The sequence below is a fragment of the Curcuma longa genome, chromosome 18 (assembly GCF_044706935.1).
Source record: "Curcuma longa cultivar G26 ecotype Majalengka, Jawa Barat chromosome 18, ITB_CL_G26_1.1, whole genome shotgun sequence".
In the NCBI taxonomy this organism is placed as follows: Eukaryota; Viridiplantae; Streptophyta; class Magnoliopsida; order Zingiberales; family Zingiberaceae; genus Curcuma; species Curcuma longa.
Window position 1 is genome coordinate 3,643,010 of NC_133878.1, and position 20,504 is coordinate 3,663,513.

The following is a 20,504-nucleotide window of genomic DNA, read 5'->3' on the forward strand; positions in this document are numbered from 1 at the left end:
GACAAGATTCTAATTATAAAGTAGGAACTTACACACTTCACAAAGACTTCACACAGATCGAAATAAGACTTGTAGTGTAAAGCACTGCGTGCCTTGCAACGATAAATTTAAGTTACTTATATAGAGAGAGCGGTGTGCTCATTGGGCCCCATTGTCGTTCCATCATGCTTATCCTTACAGATGCTCTCAGATAACTTTATAGATATTGCATTTAATAATGCACACAACTTTACAGCTATTGCACTTTAGTTGGATGGACGACTCCCCGGGGCTCAATCCACTCAACTACTTTACAACTGTATGACTCGACTTCTTAGGCTAAGATTTAGTGAGCTGTAATGCTTATCCTCCACGTACTAAGATAAGGAGGAATCTTACTAGTGCTTGGTCCTTTCATTCTGCTTTTGCCCCTTCAGAGTCTGAAAGAGGCGGTCCTGATGGTTGCGTCCCTGGTAAGACTTGACGTGATCTCCAGTTGGTCATCGATCTGCTTGATTGAGGGGTACCAGCAGTCCCAAAAGTTGTTGCCAGTAGTGCTACGCCTTCGTCGGATTTCTTGGAGCTTAAGGAAATGCAATGTTCGGTATTGTTCCATAGCTTTAATGATGCGGTCAGCTGCTTGTTGCTGTAGTTCGTGGAGTTGCTTTTGCACATCTTCGTATTCGTTAAGGGGCATTCCTTGTCGGACTCGTAGGTGTTGATAATGCAGGAGATGCAGGTATCGATTATCCAGCCTATCAATACTTGTAAACTCTGGATCATTTGCCCATGGGCCTCCAGGGTGGGCTTCTGTTGCAATTTTTGAAGGGCTGGAGCTACTAGATCTAGGTCGTCGATAATTTTTTCCGGCCATCCTGTGGGAATAAGACAAGTTATTAAACGAGATAAAACGTCAGCCACCTGATTGTCTTTTCCATCCACATGCTCAAATTGTACAGGAATCCCGATGCCGATGATGAAATCAGTAAAGGCCAGCCAGCGTACCCTTAATGGTTTATTACTAGGAGATTTTTGGAAGAAACTGATAATTGCCTGACAGTCGGTGCACACTATAAGTTCCTTTTTATCAAGGAAATATATTTTGAGGGCTTCAAGAGAGTTCATCACAGCATGAATTTCAGCGTCAATGGTGGCCTTTGGTGGGTTGAATTTACCACTTGCATATGAGCAGATTCTTTCTGTAGATTTCGGGTCATACTTGTGAGCCTTCTACTTACATACTCCTCCCCATCCATCCATACATCCATCGGCTTCCAGAATGATAAAACTTCCTCAATTTTTTAACAATCTCCTTGATCTGCTTTACTAGGGCCCAATCTTGGGAATTCATTATTTTATCACCATTTGGGCTTGTTTTAGCATATAACGGGCCAAGGAGTTTTCCTAGATTAGGGATATAGTTTCTGGCATAATTCAACAGTCCCAACCAAGACCTCATACCTTTCTTTGTTGATAACTCCTTATCCTGAAATTCTGTTATTTTTGTAATGATATGGGGCTGAAGCTTAATTTTTCTATCACCCAATACTGCCCCTAAGAATTCTATCTTTGAAATTGCTATCTTCATTTTAGTGGGACTAAGCACGAGACCATGTTGTTTATATATACTCAGCATTACTTGCAAATGCTAGGCGTGTTCTTCTTTATTTTTTGAGAAAATTAGAATGTCATCAATATAGACTGCTATGAAATCCCCAGTCCCTTTAAAGCAGTTGTCCATTTTTCTTTGGAATATTGCGGGAGCATTCTTCAAGGCCGAATGACATTACTAGCCACTCATATAACTCATCAGGGACCCAAAAAGCGGTCCACTCAATAGAGTCAGGGTGCATGGCTACCTGGTGAAAACCACTTTTAAGATCAAATTTAGAATAAATTTGACTTTTACTGACCTTTTGCAAGATGGTGTTAATTCCAGGCAGACTATATTGATCTTTATTTGTAAGATCATTAAGGCGTTTGTAATTAAATACCATGTGCTCTTTGCCTTTAATCTCTTTCCCAGTCTTTGGATCAATAGTAGTTCCAGAATTCACAATAATAACAGTGGTTCAGTGCCTGCTTTTACTGGGTCTGATAACTCTGATTTCTAATAATGCTTCCACATGTTTAGTAAAAGCTTGCTTCTGATGAGGTGTCAAATGCTTGAGGGGTTTATCTTCTATGATAAAATCAGGATTTTTGATATCCAGCTGGCATACGATTTGATTTTTCGCCCAATGCTGGAGTGGATTTTCCCCAATATATCCTTGCTCTTGCAATTCTTTCAGAAGAGGTCCAAATTGATCTCTAAACTTCTTGTGAGATTGCCCAATTGAACAATTGACCATCCCTTGAATTTGGATGTACTCTTCCTCTTCTAATTCTAGTTCTTCTATAGCTGCAGCAGATGTAACTGAAGGTAAAGTATTAATCACAGTAAGATTTTTATAAAAAGGTTACCACATTCTCTTCGATTCTGACGCCTCCATGCATAGCTCGAATAAAATTGCACTCTATTATCATCTGGATGCCGTCATCCAAAATCATAGGGAAACTATAAGTGTAGGGAATTCTGAATATGTTTTCCCCAATAAACATTCTCCCTTGCTTTAGCTTCATATTAGCAGTCTGCTATGAATTAATACCACTGAATTTTACCAGGAAAGTGTTCTTTTCTAGTGTTGCTTCTGGTACAATTTTTTATCAACACAGCAGGTTGTAGCTCCTGTATCCAGAATAGCCTTTAGTGAGAACTTCGGAATCCCAGGAATATCTATTTCTACCATTAAGTTGTAGAGCATGTTTTTTACGAGTCTGGGTCCTCCACCAGTGAGATTGCTAATTTGTTCCCCAAGTATTGCATTGGTAAATTCTTCATCTTCTTCTTCCAGAATTCCTTTGTCTTTTCCCAGATTCAGTTTCTGGAAATCCTCTGTCAAATCTCTGGTTAGAAGTAATTCATACTGGGTTTTATAGAAGTTTACCTCCTTCCTAAGTCTTTCCATTTCTCCTTTCGCACCAAGAGATGTAATATTGCTGCTCCTTAAGAAGTTTGTATGGGAGGAATGGAGCAGGGGTTGTTGGTGCCACAGGTACTTGCTGAAGGAAATAATAAGGTCCACAAAAGGTTACAAGCTGTAATTAAACAGCTGGGACAGTGGATCCTTGCCCTCTGTAGGGTTGCCCTTTTGCAGTAGGTACAGATGCTTGATTAAGGAGGGGTTATGGGTTTATTGAGATGCCAGTCATGTTGACATTTCAATTGCTCTTCTGTTACTCTTATCTGGGGTCGATAGCCTCCATCCACCTGTACAAGCATAAAGGCGATTTCATTAATAAGAGAAAGGGTCTGAACAGACCTTTGCAAGTCTTCGTTTCCTTCTCCTTTTGAGATGCTGAAGATAGCATCACTCTGGTATTTACCTTCCTGTACAGACAGAATTTCACAATCTTCTGGGATTTCAAGTTGTTCGAAGATTGGTACTCTTTTGACATTTCTTCTTTCATTAGGACATTCTTGTGCAAAATGTCCCTCTTGACCACATAAATAACACTTACATTTTTTGTTTCTGATTAAGTGCTTTCTCTTCTCAATTTTGGCATGAGTCTCATGAGGCTTACCCTTGTATGTTTTTGACCGTCGTAGTCCATATGACTTAGAGCCAGTGTTCTTGTAGTATCCTGGGATAGGGATCTGCCTACAGAATGATAAATTTTTTAAATTCCTTTTATAAGCTGCATCCCTGCATTCTTGTTCCAAGAATTCATAAGCAAAAATAATTCTGGGAAGAACACCAACTGTAAGACCAGAATATTTTGCATCATATGCTGCCTTAATTCTTTCTCCAAAGATCATCAGATATTTTAAGCCAGAGTTTTTCGGATAATTCAGGGCCTGTATATAATCGACCAGTTTTTGTTGCCAATCTCATAAAATCATTTAAGTACCGGATAATATCCTTCACTTTATTGCAGGATAGCTTTTCCAGGTCCCTATATGCTTTATTTTGAATAGCTGTTGATCCTTGAGCTGGATCTTCTGAAGAGAAAACCTTCTTATTTGGGATAATATATTCTGAGTTCCGTCCCTTCCGTTACTTGTACTAATTAGGGCTTCATACTTCTAAGGATGACTCATTCTCCATTGTATCCATACTAGTTTCTCAACTTCTCCAAAAGGATTTTCTATATACTCAGTCTTATCCCTTGCATCTGTAAATGCTTGACTTGCCACATGATTCTTTGTAATTGATTCCCATTGTGAAAATACATCATGGAAAAGATCAATTTGTTCTGGAATGACAAACAACGCTCCTCCTTGCTGTTGGGCTGAGGGAATTGCCCACATCTCATTATTACTTCCTCCTCTGAACCTTGTTTTAGGTGGCCGTTGTTCATAAATAGGTTGAGGCCTAGGAGGTCGTGGGTCTGCAGGAGGATATTTCGGAGGTCCCATAGTAACATCTTGCGCTGGTGTATATGGGGAGGTCACCGTACTTGAAGAATATAGATGCTGATTTTGATTTCTTACAAGCCTTCGTAGATTGCATTACTGTAATTATTTGGGAGGAATCATTAACATTTGAAATTGAATGTGGATTTTGCTGAACTTTGATAGCTTTTTCCTCGTGCCGTTCATCTTCACTTTCACTTTTACTTATCCACCCATAATAGGGACACCGTTTCTGTTGTGGTGGCAAATCTGAAGAAGAATTTTCTATCCTACCACCTTCTGATGCGAATGGATTAGTCCACTGATCTTCTAGTTTATTAGTGGTGAAATCATCATCATCCCATCCCGTTGGAATGATAGGGATATTTATTATTGGTGAAATTGCATAATCCACGTAGTAATCAAATTTACCACTAGGTTTCCCTAGTGGAGCCATCAATTTGGTTGGGCTAAACACCAGTTTGCGACCTTAGTGGCGAAGTCAATGTATGGAAGTTAAACTCTAGTATGTTAGTTATGGAATTGAGAGACATATCATTGGATAGTGTGGTTCTCAACTTAGATGATATTCAATCATTAAGATGATCGTAATTGGAGTTCCTGTCGACTAGGGAGTTGAGTCGACCAAGGAGTTGACTCAGTGTGATTAGTCAGCAAATAGAATATTTCTGTTCGTGGTTGAGTTGATTGAAGAGTCTACTAATTTGTGGTTTAGTGGTCAACCAATCGATGAAGAACTCCAATCGACTATTGCTATTGTAAGGAGTAGTTGTTTTGCAAATCTACTTTAATGGTTGAATGACTTAAGGTCTGGGCTAAATGGGGTAGTCAAGTGATGGTGCGATCCAATCAATTAAAGTAGTTGTTGGTAGCCTAGCGCTAAAATGATTAAAGGAATCAGTCAACTAATGGTGGATCCAATCAATTGATCGGTGACAAATGAGTTACGCAACAAGTGAAGATTGAAGAGGTTGAAGGCTATATATAAAGGGAAGTAAAGTGATGCTTTGAAGGTTGGAAAATTAGTGATTCATTAGATATTATTGAGTCTCTCCTTGTAATTCTTTAAACTTTTCTCTCTAAGCTTTTTGTATGAAGTTTCTTCACCTCTGGAAGTTATATACAAAGGAGAAAAATAGTGAGTTTCTAGGAGTAACTCACCGACGAGTCATAGACCATGGAGTAGGAACGAGGGTTCCAAACTACTTTATATGCCCATGCTACTATCTAGTGATATTCTTTATGTTTTCATTTTTGTTGCTAATCTTGTTTATGTGACTTTACTAAGGTTGTAGGAAGAGTAGAAAGAATTGTACAATCGCTAATCACCCCTCTCTAACTATCCAACCATCTATTGCAACTGGTCCCAGCAATTCCTTCATGCTCCAATCTTACTAGAGAGTCATCTGCATCCCTTTAAACTAATTGAGGTCCTAACAGTCACACCCCATAACATCAGCGATTTGCATGTTCTCAAATAAATGTTTTAAATGGGGCTATCTAAATAGATAAGTACTACAAGCAAAGTCCTCCCATTTATACTCCATAGTCCAGCATGCAAATCTCTAAAAGGTTCTCCAATGTTTTGATGGTTGAGTGTTCTTTGTTATGTGAAAATGGTATTGAAAATTTTATACCCCATAACTCTTTGCAAATTCAACCAAAATGTCACCATTGAATGAGATCTTGTTTGCAAATGATACTGAGGGGCATCCTATATTTCTCTGCAATATAACCAAATAATCGATTGAGGGAATGCATCTTGGAAAGGGTAGAAGATAGGCCAATCTATTCAAACGAATGACTATCATCCAAATGGAATCATGTCACTTTTGGGGCCTTGGAAGACCAATAGTAACATCCATAGGACTATGTTTTTGTTCCTACTCTCGAATCTCGATCTTCCGCAACAACTCTCTAGCATTCTACCTTACTCTACCGACACAAAACATTGAGCCACAAATTAGCATCTCCTTCATGCCTCTCCAATAATAGAACCACTTAAGGTTCATGTACATTCAAATACTTCTTGTTCCCAATGCATGGCAAACTGAGAGCCACCACTCCCAAATACTCTCTGTAATCGTAGCCTTGTAGTTTATATTTTGCGTTGTTGTGATGCATTTCACTTTATACATATGTGGTTTGCAACCTATGGGTCATTATGTTAAATGTTAGACTACGGTGGCTGTGTGGGCCTTTGCTCATGTAGTTTAGTAGTTTACAACACATTGTATTCTTGAGTGCCTGGGTAGGCCTTATGTTAAACTATATTCAGGAAAAGTTAAATTATTACAGCAGAAATACTGTCGAAATTTTTTTAACGGCCGTCTCTTGGGACGTGACAGTATCCTTATCTTCAGGTGAAATATTGACTACCAATCAGCAGATCAAGAGATGTCCGTTCGATTTCGATGGTCATGGTCATATCCTCACGGTGGATCTTCAGGTGTTGGTATGGTGGAGTTTGATATTATTCTTGGTATGGACTGGTTAGCCACTTATTATGCTACAGTATATTGTTGAGCTAGAGTGGTTATCTTCCGACCTCCCGATCAACCCGCATGGGAATTCATAGGTACCAAAATTGATGGAATATCCATTATTTCGGCAATACAAGCATAGAGAATGCTAGATGAAGGTTGCCAAGGTTATTTACTATTCTTGAAGAAAGCAGAGAAAGATAGTATTTTTAGTATTTTCAATGTTCGATTCGTCCGCGATTATCAGGATATTTTCTCGAACGAGCTTCCTGGCTTGCCACCTCCTTGGTAGGTCCTATAACGTATGGCACCGAAGGAGTTAGAAGAACTTAAGATCCAACTACAAGAGTTATTGGACAGGGTTTTATTCGTCCTAGTGTATCGCCATGGGTAGCCCCAGTCCTATTTATGAGAAAGAAGGACAGATCCATGAGGTTGTGCATTGATTATCGTCAGTTGAATGTAGTGACAATTAAGAATAAATACCCTTTGCCACGTATTGATGATTTGTTTGATTAGTTGAAGGGCTCCTGCGTGTACTCTAAGATTGACTTAAGATTTGGGTATCATCAATTGAGAGTATGGGACGATGTACAAAAGATAGCTTTCCGTACTCGCTATGGACACTGTGAATTCTTGGTGATGTAATTCAGACTCACCAATTGATGTGAACCCAAAGAGAAAAATCTCAAGAACCCACAACGAATTGAAGAAAAAAAGAAGGAAAGTCTAAATTGATAAGAAAGATGAATAGAACCTCAACCCGATACTTAAGAAAGTCGAACCTTGGTATAGATGAAGAGGGAAGACGCCACAACCTTGGGATGGAGGTTGATAAGTCTTTGAACGCCACAAGGAGATGTCTTGATAAGTTCTAGTTCAATGAAGAATCAACAAGTGAGAGCCTCACCATGCTTTAAATTGAAAATATGCCAAAAGATACATTTGTGGCCGTCACCCACTTTATTTATAGCTATAGGGTGACCTAAAAACCTTAAAAGGCCAAAAGGAAGCCCATTTAGTAAAGGCTTATGTAGACTATTTAGCCATTTTAAGCTTATGGCATCATTACAACCCAAATAAAGCTAGAAATTGAGCCTACATATCTCTACTACATAAACATGAGACTGAGTGACTACTTAAGTCCATCCAAGGCTTGAATTAAGTTGACTAAGCCGTATGACTTGCTCTTGGTCAAACCTTCTTCAATTGCAACTTTGACCTTCACATCTTCAATTAGCACATTAAGTGCTTCCTTCATCTTCTTAGCCTTAGCTCTTGTAATTGGGCCTCCATTGATGCATAATGGATCATCAACAACATCAAGACTTGCTCCAACCGCATTTATAGATCTGATGAATCAGTTTTTTTTTGAGTAACTGGACCGGTTTGTCATAGTCTTTATTGATGACATTTTGATATATTTTCGATTGGAGGAGCATGAGCATCATCTTCGTATTATGCTGGAGACATTACATCTGATTACCTTCTGTGGGATTTCTCGGACATGTGGTGTCTAGCCAAGGTATTTCTGTAGGGCCTCAGAAAATTGAGGCAGTTACTAGTTGGGAGTAGCCATAGTCCGTTCAGGAAGTGCGTAGTTTTCTTAGTTTGATTGGATATTACAGGAGATTTGTAGAGGGTTTTATCGTATTGCTACACCGCTAACTCGTTCGACCAAAAAGGGGATGAAGTTCGCTTGGTCAGAGACTTGCGAGTCCAGTTTTCAAGAGCTTAAGCAACGGTTAGTAAGTGCCCCGATATTGGTGATTTCTTTTGGTGAAGACTGGATTCACACTTTACATTGATGTGTCGTTCTAGGGATTGAGTGCAGTGTTAAAGCAATGTGATCGGGTAGTTGCGTATGCCTCTAGGCAGATGAAGGACCACGAGAGGAATTACCCTGTTCATGATTTAGAGCTTGCATCTATTATCTTCGCACTGAAGATTTGGCGACACTATCTATACGGGATTACGTTCATTTTATCGATCATAAGAGTTTGAAGTATATATTTACTCAGAAGGAGCTAAATTTCAGACAGAGACATTGGATAGAATATCTGAAAGACTATGATTGTACTATTAACTATTACCTAGGGGTGGCTGATGCATTAAGCCGGGAATCTCGTGGGATTCTCGGTCTGATGGAATATCTCGTGGGAGCTAATGTGGTGGCTGATGCATTAAGCCGGGAATCTCGTGGGATTCTGGCTAGTCAGTGGGTAACAATTACTGATTTAGTCCGACAATTTTTTGAGTTGGGATTGGTGGAGCTTGACCAAATTTAGCAAGGAGTGTTGATTTCTATGATGGCGCAGTCACCTATAGTAGAGAAGATCAAGGTGGCACAGGCTAGCGACCAACATATTTAGTTCATCTGTAGTAGGGTGGACTTCGGATAGTAGTTGGGGTTTTCTTGTGACAATGATAGGATACTTCGATTCCGAGGAAGACTCTGTGTTCCAGAGCAACAATCGATAAAGGAGCAGTTATTACAGGAGGCACACCATTCTAGGCTTGTAGTATATCCTGGTGGTACTTGTTGGTGCGGGAAACACCAGATGATCGAACCTTGATTTTGATAATGGCATGAAGTTCAAGTTAAGTGTGTTGTTGGGCTAACAAGTTGATCCAGTGTGCAAGGAGCACAGGTAAAAGTTCTAGTTGAGGCTAGGCTAAAAGCAAAAGTCTTAGTTGTAGGCTAGGCAAAAATAAGTTCTGGTCTGGAGAATCAGACAGAAGACTTGGCAGGTCAAATGCACCAGGTGCAAGTCCATGCAGTGTCAGAGGACCGGGAAATATGGCCAAATTCCAAGCATGTGCGGTCAAGAGGACTAGAGATTTGGTGAAGTCTAGGGTGGTCAGGAGGACCGGGGTATCCTAGCAGCAAATTCCTGGGGGGCAAGTACCAAAGCTGACCAAAAAGTCCAACAAGTCTGGAGAACTTGGTTGGCAAAGTAAGGTAAATTCTCCCGAGAGAAGTGGGTCAGGACGCATTCCCGAAGTGGAATTACAAGCGTCGGTCTAACCCAAGATTTCATTGGAAACTTGAAATTAAGACAAAGAAACAGTTCATAGAACTAATTCTTTAATTTGTTTATTTGTGCTTTTGGAGCTACCTTGTATTAGATTGGAGATGTGAAGTCTTTGACTCTGGGCGACCTTATCCGAGGCTCGAGTCGATAGGATGGTCAAGTCCATCGGAGTGTGGATTCCAGGCGACTTGAGATCGGATAAACGCAGTGGAAGTCGAAGTCTATCAAAACCCTCCACGTCCGTATGGAGTCAACCAGAATGGTGATTCCAGATGACTTGAAAGCTAAGTCAGCCGTGGAGATAGTCGATTGGTGGTCTATCTGGGGCGACCTGAACGAGGTTCCAGTCAACTGGAAGGTCTTATAAAAAACTTTGAACAAGGGCTTCTCAATAACTCATTCAGTGCATTCATGATTAAGTCACGTCAAGCTGACGGCGCCCTGAGCAAACAGCAGCATCTGTCCATCCGTCGTAAAGTTGGAATCGCGCCAGAAAGATGATCCTTGAAGCTCTGGTGTTGGTAACGATTTATTTCTGTTATAGTTATTAATACGATAAAGTTGTGGATTTATCGTTGGGTTTTGTAATCGTTACAACTTTTTTTCATAAGGAAACAAGTTTCTTAGTAAATTGCCTGTACGTAAACGATCACAGATCATGAGCCTTGGAGTAACAGCCTTCGGCTGTGAACCAAGTAAAAACAAACATGTCACTTGTGTTGTTCTTGTGTTGTTTTACTTTACTTTAATTCCACTGCAATCTGATTTACGAGTTATTACGATCGAGATTTCGAAACCGAGGAAAAACCACCTTAAGCGCTATTCACCCCCTCTAGAGCTTATCCGATCCTACAACTGGTATCAGAGCGGGGTTCTCAAATCTAGTGCATCCACTGATCGAGAAGGTTTTTCAATTGATTTCGAATTCTTTCGAGGTTTTTTTCAAATTTTTTTTAAAATTTTTTTTATCTTGCACTACTAATCCAAGACCAAGTCTTGGAACGTATTTTATTTGTCTTTCTGTGTGCTAGAATTATAGATCACTAGGAAGGCTTCAGCCACCACAAGACCACCTCTGTTCTCAGGAGAGGACTTCACCTATTTGAAAGGTAGGATGGAGTACCACCTGAAGACTCAAATCTGAATAGTCATCCAGACGGGATTCATAATCCCGACTGACAATGATGGTCTACCACAGACTTGCGAGAGGTGGGACACATCCACAAGGAAAAAGATCGAGGCAGATGCAAAAGCCACACAAACTCCACAATGCAGACTGACCAAGGAGGAACTGAACAAAGTCAGATCATTCATCAGCACAAAAGACCTGTGGAACAAATTGATTAAACTCCACGAAGGCACATCGGACACCAAGGTAAGTAAAAGGGATTTGTTAATGAATAAGTTATATAATATCAAGATGATGGAAGGGGAGTCGGCAAGTGCACTACATGCCCAAATCCCGGACATCCTCAATGTCACGACCCAAGAGATAGCCATCCAAAAAATTTCGACAGCACCTCCCTAGTATCCCTGATAATTCCCTGAATACAAACATATAATAAGGCCCACACGACCTATCCATACTACAAAATATGGATTTATACATCTAAACAAAAGTAAAAGTGACCGACACGACCACTTACACATCCTACATAAGCATAGCAAATAGAAATTTTAATCCTACTCAACTACTAGCGAATAAACTCGATAATAGAGAAAATCCGAAATTATGCATGCAAAAATGTAACAAGTACAACTATGAATCATGAATTAGAAACATGCTAAGTTTCAAAATACCAATACGAAATTAGAAAATCCGATAGTGCAGAAAGTAAACAAACTATACATATAGGATCACATGTACTACAATACATCCACACACAAATATCAAAATCCTCGTCGTGAGATGGCATAGCTGGCAGATCTCTGGCCTCGTCTATAAGCTCCTACCTGATATCTGGGAAGACAGAAAAATCCCAGTGTCCAAAGATATGAGTACAAATACTCAGTGGGTAATACAGAAAGAAAGTGCATGACGAAGTAAATAGCAAGAGTATAGATACATACCAAAGGTCAACAAGGTATCAATAAAATCTCTGCAGGTAATAAACAGCTAAAATAGGTCTCATGTAATGTCATATGAGTGACATGTCACACAAAGTGCAAACAAACAGGAGTCAAACAAAGATACAATCAAGACACGGTATACGAATAGTCCATACATATATATCATGCACATGATGCACATATGCATGATGCAGCTGCCACACTCACTATAGCACTCAAGCAATCATCTGAGTCTGAGGGTGTCCGGCATCGGGGGATCAATACTCCGCTGGCCTACAACAAAGTAGTTCGGTGATCCAAATCAGGAGATCAGTGCTCCGCGCCCTACAATCAAGTAGTCATGTGATCCAGAAGTAGCTATGATAAGCTACGTATCCTATAGCTGATATTTGTCCTCTAATACTCATCCCCGACGTACCAACCATGTACTCTCCGAGTACCACCCCTATTCGGTGTCGAGGTAAATCATCGACTCAGCTGCATACTGCCATACAGCCACCATCACCGCGATGGAAATAGGGTATGATAACCACGTATATAGATATATCACTAAAAGCCATCTACCATCACAATAGACCCACAAGGGATTTACAATCGTTTATCATGCATCATGATGAGATGCTCAAATCATAGTAATCAGCATCTACCATACTAATCAATAAGCGTAGGTATAAGTCATAATGATCTCAGGTATCATAAGAAAAGAATCATACCAATAATGATCACAGATGTCATATCAAGGATAGAAACAACAGTCAAGAATAATAATCCAAGATCAACAGACATAAGGTCAAGCATGATATGAACATGAGTAACATAAGCAGTATACAAATAATAGTCAGGAATAGAATCAATGTATCAAACTACAAGAACTATCAAAGAATCATGCACTGGAAATGGAAAAGAACTGTATTGACCAAATACAGTAAATTACCCACCTGATATATCGCAAGTCCACAATAGAACCCCCAGAAAATATACTCCGAGTATAACAAGACCAATCAAGTCAAGGTCCTGTAATAAATGACAAATAATAAACAATATTCCTAAATACCATGATATACAATAGAACCCTAATCAAATCAAAGGTTAGTTTAATCCTATCTAATCAACCTAATTTGGATTAGATCAAACTACCCATTAGGTTTCTATTAACACGAGTTAGTTACTTAATTAATTATTCATATTAACCCATTAACACAATTAATCTTAGGTTTAATCAAACCTAAGATAACCAACCAACCATTAACCAACTTAATCATAGATCAAATCCTAACTAAATAGAATAAACCTAATCGGATTTAAACCTTACCTCCAAATCAGATCCTTTGTGCCCTAGATCAACTTTGACTCTTCCTCTTCTTTTTCTTCCCTTGCAGCCGAAACCCAAAGGAAGTCCACTGAGCAAAGCACAATCCAATAGCTTGCATGAACTCGACACACCAAGACCAGATCAAACACCTCTCAACAGAACCAACAACATCGGCCTGAACAGATCAAGAAATCAGCATTCTTAATCAATCTGTAACCAATTCATCTTTACGAAACTTCACAGAACAAGAATTCAGATCTAGGATAAGAACTTACCTCAAGGATCACTTAATCATGCTCTAGAATCTTCCTCAGTTCGGATCCCTAGCTCGACCTGAGCAAGCGGTCGGCCTAGATTCTTCTTCAACATTCGAAACCAAGAAATCCCACCGACTGACTAAAACCAACTCAAGCTTCTGAAGAATCATGGATCCATCTCAAAGCCCTATAACAAGATCCGACTCCAGAAAACAAATGAAACCAAAACCTAACTTAATCTTACCGATCTCCTTTCTTGTTTCCGTTTCTTCCAACGAACCCGCTGCTCCATCGTCGCCTCCACACCCGATCCGAGCTTCCTCCGACACGAACCGAGCTTCAGATGGAAGACTCCCGCCTCCGGTGGCCTCCCTTGTCATCGACACCGTCGAAGCAGCTGAGATCCGAGCATGATTGGCTGGATTGGGAACGAAGAAGAGGAAGCAGAGGAGTCTCGCGTGAGAACAGGGGAACGAATCGTGCAAGAGAAGGAGGAGTCACGGCTTTATGGCTTCTTATTGGGTTTCTTGGCTTAACGGGTTTGGTTAGATCCAATAAGTTTGGCTCCAATACCCTATTAGCCATTTAACCCATTAATTAATTTAATCTTTTAAATAACCATGTTTAATTAATTAATAGCTAGGTTTATTTATTAGGCTAAGAGGGTTAGCTTAATTTGGGTTCACTTAACCAGCTTAAGGACTAATTATATTTAAGGTTAATTTATTTATGAATTACCCCCTAATATTCGGTATTTTACACTCACCGTCTTACACTCAATCAGTCAAAAGATCGAGAATCGGGACATAATCGGGTACGCGCTGAAAGCGTTCTCTAGGAACACTTTGTGGGCATATACGGTGGATGCTTATAAGGCCCTCCAGGGGCCTTTTAAAAATTAAATTAGATAAACTCTTTTCTAAATTTGAATTATACGAACAGTCTAACGTTGAAATGGAAGAGAAGGGTATTGCTATTCTTGTAGGGACAAGTAAAGAAAAGAAGGCAAAAAAGACGATCGAAGACTCAAACTCATTTGGCTCTGAAATAAACGACGAAGTCACATCAGAGCTCGTGAACCTAGTAAGGAAGATGATCTAGAAAAATGTGGAGTACAGAAGTCGGAGGTGAAGAAGCAGGTGAACAAGACAAATAGTCCAACTTCAACAGACAAAAAGGAGCTTAGATGCTACAGATGCAACCGAAAGGGTCACTTTAAGGCTTACTACCCGAACCAAAAGAACGACCATCAAATGAATCTTAGTTAATTTAACAACAACCTTAACACTTAATTATAACCATTCCAACCAATTAACTCCTAAACTAGATCAAACCCAACCAACCATACAATCCAACAGTCTCACTCATTTTATAACATCCCAATCAAAACAAGAAAAGGAAACTCACCTTGCTGCCGAACCCAAGGGAGCCCCTTCAAGCTTAGATCTGATCTGTTCTTTAAATCTAGATTTCACTCTTCTTCTTCTTGCTTACGATCAGAATCGAGGAATATTTCACTCTGACCAGATCTGAGTTGATGCAAAGAATCTTAATAAGATTCAATTTACGAAGCCAAGAATAGTAATAACCCAACCCTTGCCTTACCTATTTGCCGCTGGCCAACTCCAACCTCTGTCTAAGCGAATCAACCCTTCTCAACGAGCTATGGAACGAACAAGCAAGATCCAGATTAAAGAAGAATCAACCTTCGGCTCCTTCTTCTCCCTTACTGCCGATACCAACAAAACTCCAATCGGATCGGAACGCAACAACCAGCTGTGGGAAAGAATTCGATCAACAACTTAAAGAGATTCAATGAATTCACAAGAACCCTAGAAATCCACTTACCGATCTCTGTTTCTTCTTCACGGCGAGACCGAATTCAACAGCGATCTCACCGACCGGCCATCCCAACTCAAGATCCAAGATCTGGAAACAGAAACCCCTAGATTTAAACTCAAAACCAAGTATAAACCGAAACCTAGCTTCGATTCTTACCGATCGGCCTCTTTTCCTTCCGATTCGCTGCCGCCGATCCGCCTTTGCCTCACGAATCAGCCCACTGCCGACGAGGAATCAAACCCCAACTCCAGATCTGGTCGCCGGCTTCTCCTTCACTCAAGCTCCAGCGTCGGCTGGACTCCTTCGGCGTCGACGGCGGAGGCTCCAAGCTGCGGTTGCGTCGGAGGCGAGCGAACAGAGGCGAAGCAGAGAAGTTGGTTCGCGATCGGGAATGGGAGTTTCGGCGACTGTGGCTTTCTTATAGGATTTTTCTTAACGGGTCGGGTCTCCTTTACTGGGTCCGGATCCTAAACCCATTAATGCTAACGGGTCGGTATTTTACAAGTGAGATTAGCTGCTTAGTAAATCAAGGAGTTTAAAACGTGCTAGTCTTAACAAAATCGATGACGTCCGTGCTTATCAATTCATCAACTAGGGATAATTTCAATATATTCATAATTGCATATGTAGAGATGCTCACTAGTTGTGATCTAATCATAAATTCTCTTATGCTATGAATTGTATTGCAGACATTCAGTAAATGAGTTTAACATCTAATCAAACACATAGAAAATGTATTCTCAAATAGTGAATTGCTATTATCTAATAAATAGTATAACCATAAGACGATTATCTTAGAATATCTCTCAAATATAACAGACTCTCCCTTGGCCTAAGATCAACCGTCATAGTATTCAATACCATGTGCCTCTATGTGTTCCTCAAACTCACTTTGAGGTAGAGATTAAAGGATCCGCATGGTTTCTTTCGATGGAAATCTTCTCAATTTGTATTTCTCTTCTACTAATGATCTCTCTGATTAAATGATAATGCTAAAGCACATATTTGGATAAATGATGAGACCTAGATTCCATTGCTTGCATGATTGCTTCATTATTATCGCAGTACACAGGTAATGCTTCAACAATGGTTGGAACTACTCTAAGTTCAGTGATGAACTTCCTGATCCAAATCGTTTCCTTTACTGCTTCATAAGCTGCAATGGTATCTTATTTGGAACTCTTCCAAATTATTACGCCATAATTTAAAGTGAATATGTATCTAGACTGTGACATGGAGTGATCCTTGTTTGTCTGGTAGCTGACATCAATATACTCGCGTATATCCATATCACTATCTCCATATACCAAGAACATATTCTTGTTTGTCTGACTCGCTGTTTGTTCCAGTTGGTTCATCTCGAGATGGAAGTGCTATGAAACTTGTGTTAGCTTCTTCTTTTGAGTCTTCGGATGATGACTCATCCCAAGTTGCTTTAAGCGCCTTCTTTTTGGACTTGCGCTCTTTGTTCTGGTTAGGGCATTCGGACCTGAAGTGCCCTTTTTCCTTGCATCAAAAGTAAACTTTATTTTGTTTGTTGGTGGTTTGTTGGAGTTGGCTTTCTGCACCACCTTCTTTATTTCTGATCTTTTCAGTCCGTGCTTCTTCCTTAGCATCTTCCAAACTAGGTTTACTAGATTGGTTGTGACTTCATCATTGCTCTCCGATTTTGGCGATTCATCATATTCTTCTTCAACTTATTTTTTGGACCTTTTCTCTTTGATTGGTCCTGCAATAAGAGTTATATCTTTCTCTTCCATAATGGCGTTAGTCTGCTCATGTAACTTAAATTTTGAAAATAACTCATCAAGTTTAATTTTTGAAAGGTCCCTGGAAACCTTGTAAACATCAACCATAGACGCTCACAAAGTGTTCCTAGGGAACGCTTTCAGTGCGTACCTGATCACATCTCGATTTTCAATGGGTTGTCCAATTGCATGCAACCCATTTAGCAGATCTTGGATACGCGTGTGCAATCCACTCACGGATTCTCCTTCATCATTTTGATGTTGTACAGTTTGTTGATGAGGAGATCACGCTTGCTGACCTTCGTGTCGAATGTTCTTTCATGAAGTTTTATGAGCTTATCCCTTAGATCTTTCGCATTGATGAACAGATTGACTCTGTTCAATTCTTTTTTGGTCAACCCACATTGTAGTGTTTGGGTTGCCTTAGTGTCGGCTTTAATTTTCCTCTTGGTGGTCGCATCCTATTTTTTCCAAGACTGTGGAAGACCATCATTATCAGTTGGGATTGTAAATCCTGTTTGGATGATGATCCACATGCATGTCCACCTGAGTCTTTAGGTGGTACTCCATTTTACCTTTTTAATAGATGAAGTCCTTTCCAGAGAACAGAGGTAGCCTTACAGTGTTATATCCTTCCTGATGGGCCATTTAAATCTTGCACACAATAAAAAAATGAAATGTACCAAGACTTGTTCTTGTATTAGTAGTGCAGGAGAAAATAGAATGAATTTTAAAAAATATATAAAAATTAAAAAACTTGCTCGACTAGTGGTTGCACTATGTTCGAGCGCCCCTTGCTCTGATACCAATTATAGGATCATTGAGAGCGCTAAGAGGGGGTGAATAACGCTTTCGTAACATTTTTAAATTTCATAAAATGTTCATAAATCTCTTACAATCAGAGAAGCATAGAAATGCAGCAAAATAATAAGAGACACAAAGAAAGAGCACACCGATATTTACTTGGTTCATAGCCATAGACTGCTACTCTAAGGTCTACAATCAAATGACCATTTTCTACGGGCAATCAACTATATAACTCCCCTCTTACGAAAGGGAGTTAGCAATTATAAAATCTAAGATCGGTAATAATGATACCGTCCTAATGAAAATTAAGTACAAAACACAATTACTGAAGGAGTAAAGATGCCAACTTCCTGTGTAGCTCTTCGACGTTATGACGACGTTTCTAGTTGATGCTTCGCGTACAGACGGTGGTCCCTTGTCTGTAGAATGATGCTCCAAGGGGTCTCCTTCGAGGCTCATTTATTAGGCTTTCCGAGTGCTTGGAAGTCTTTCCAGGCACCTCCACTCTGTCTGTCGATCCATCATCGGCACTGCTAACTCGGCATAGCCAGGCGCATGTATCCCTTTCCAGGCACCTCTATGCTGATGTGGAGGTTCTGGATAAACCTTTGACTCCGCAACGTCTATCTATATTCGGGGCACCTAGAACCGATCTGGGCGCCTGGAAGCTGAGGTGTCCCGACCACTGAGACTCTGTCATCTCACTACTTCGCTGGCCCTGTTCCTCTAATGTCCAATCGCTTGAAACCCATCCAGGCGCCTGGAGTTCGGTCGCCTGGATCCAGATAAGAGCGCCCATAATACAATGTTCCAACCCCTCCTTTCATGCATTATAAGTTAGCACAAAAGCAAAAGATAATAGGAAAGTAAAAGAGTTTCACAACTATTTTGGTCTTGACTTCAGATTTTTAGTAAAATCCTGGGTTAGACTGACGCCTACTGTTCTTCTTACTGGGAATGCGTCCTCACCCACTCTGCTCGTAAAAATTTACTTATTATCAACCAAGTCCTCCAGACTTGATGGACTTCTACTTAGCCTCGATTCTCGGCCCCTAAGATTTTTTCTAGACATCTGGTCCTCTGACCTGCCTAGACTTTCACTGTTAGACATTTGGTCCACCTGATCTGGCTAGACTTCCACTACTAGATATCTGATCCACCTGACCTGCCTACACTTCCACCTGGTGTACTTAATCTACCAAGTCTCCCTGTCTAGTCCTCCAGATCAGAACTTCCCACCTAACCCTCCAAGTTAGGCCTGCCTAGCCTCCAGCCAGGACTTCCACTGCCTAGTCTCCACTAGGACTTCCATTGTCTAGTATCCACTAGGACTTACCTGTGCCTAGCCTCAATTAGGGCTTTCCTGTGCTACCTGTACACTTAGATCAACTCATTAGTAAACACTACACACTTAACTTGAATCTCTTGTCATTATTAAAACTAAGGTTCGATCATTTGGAGTTCCCTACACCAACAATGAATGTGAGAGAAAAAAGAATGAGAAGAATAATGAATGTGAGAGAAAAAAGAATGAGAAGCAAAAAGAGTGTGAGAAAAGAAAATGTGAGGATGAGAGGAGTGGGAAAAAAATGAAAAAGAAAAAGAAGAAAATTTTCAAGAGGAAGAAAGGAAAAAAAAGATGCTTTGATGCAAAAGAAAGAAATTTTAAAAGAGTTTTTCATTCTCAATAACCAATGATTTTACTTTTGTACAATTATATTTGTTTCAACACTAATAATCTTAACCCTACTTTGCTTAGGGTTGTTAACTCTCTTTTGCAAGAATTTGATGATATACTTTATGATGGACACCAAATTGATTTCATTCAAGAAGCAACAATTCTTAATCACCAGGCTTATTGGAGCAACTCCAAGGAGATAAAAGAGCTTAAAAAATAACTTAAAGAGTTGATTAGAAAAGGAGTTATCAATAAGATTACGGTAAAGTATCATCATCCTATTTCTAGATTAGATGATAAGTATTAATGAATCATATCTTGCATGCCTATATTGAAAAGTTTGTTCTAGTATATTTTAATGATATTTGGATTTTTCAACTTGTTTGTGAAATGAAAGCTCTATGCTAACATTGAAAAATATTTTTTTTTTGCACTAGCCAAATTATGTTTCATTGTAATAGTGTTAGTGCTAAGGGAATAGTGGTTGATAAAGAAACATTAAGGATATTTGTGAATTGACAATACCAAAAACCATAACAAAAGTATGTATCTTTTATGGGTTGGCTAATTTCTAAAGGAGGTTGGTTAAAAGCTTTAGTACATTATCTACACCCTTGAATGAAGTTGCTTATAATGTTGAGTTTTATTGGGATCACGAGCAAGATTTTGATTTCAATTTGCTTAAGGAGAGGTTCTGTTTTGCATCATTAGCACTATTTGATCTTGCTAAAACTTTTAAAATTGTATGTGATGCTTCAAGAATAGATATTGGAGTTGTGCTAATGCAAGAAGGCCAATAGCACTACTTGATCTTGCTAAAACTTTTAAAATTGTATG

At 39.7% G+C, this 20,504-nt stretch overlaps 2 pseudogenes; both read right to left on the minus strand.

Annotated features, from left to right (window-relative positions):
* Positions 1 to 393: 393 nt before the first annotated feature.
* Positions 394 to 2,987, minus strand: LOC141812108 (uncharacterized; annotated as a pseudogene).
* Positions 2,988 to 3,261: 274 nt separating this feature from the next.
* Positions 3,262 to 4,871, minus strand: LOC141812109 (uncharacterized; annotated as a pseudogene).
* Between the last annotated feature and the right edge of the window lie 15,633 nt (positions 4,872 to 20,504).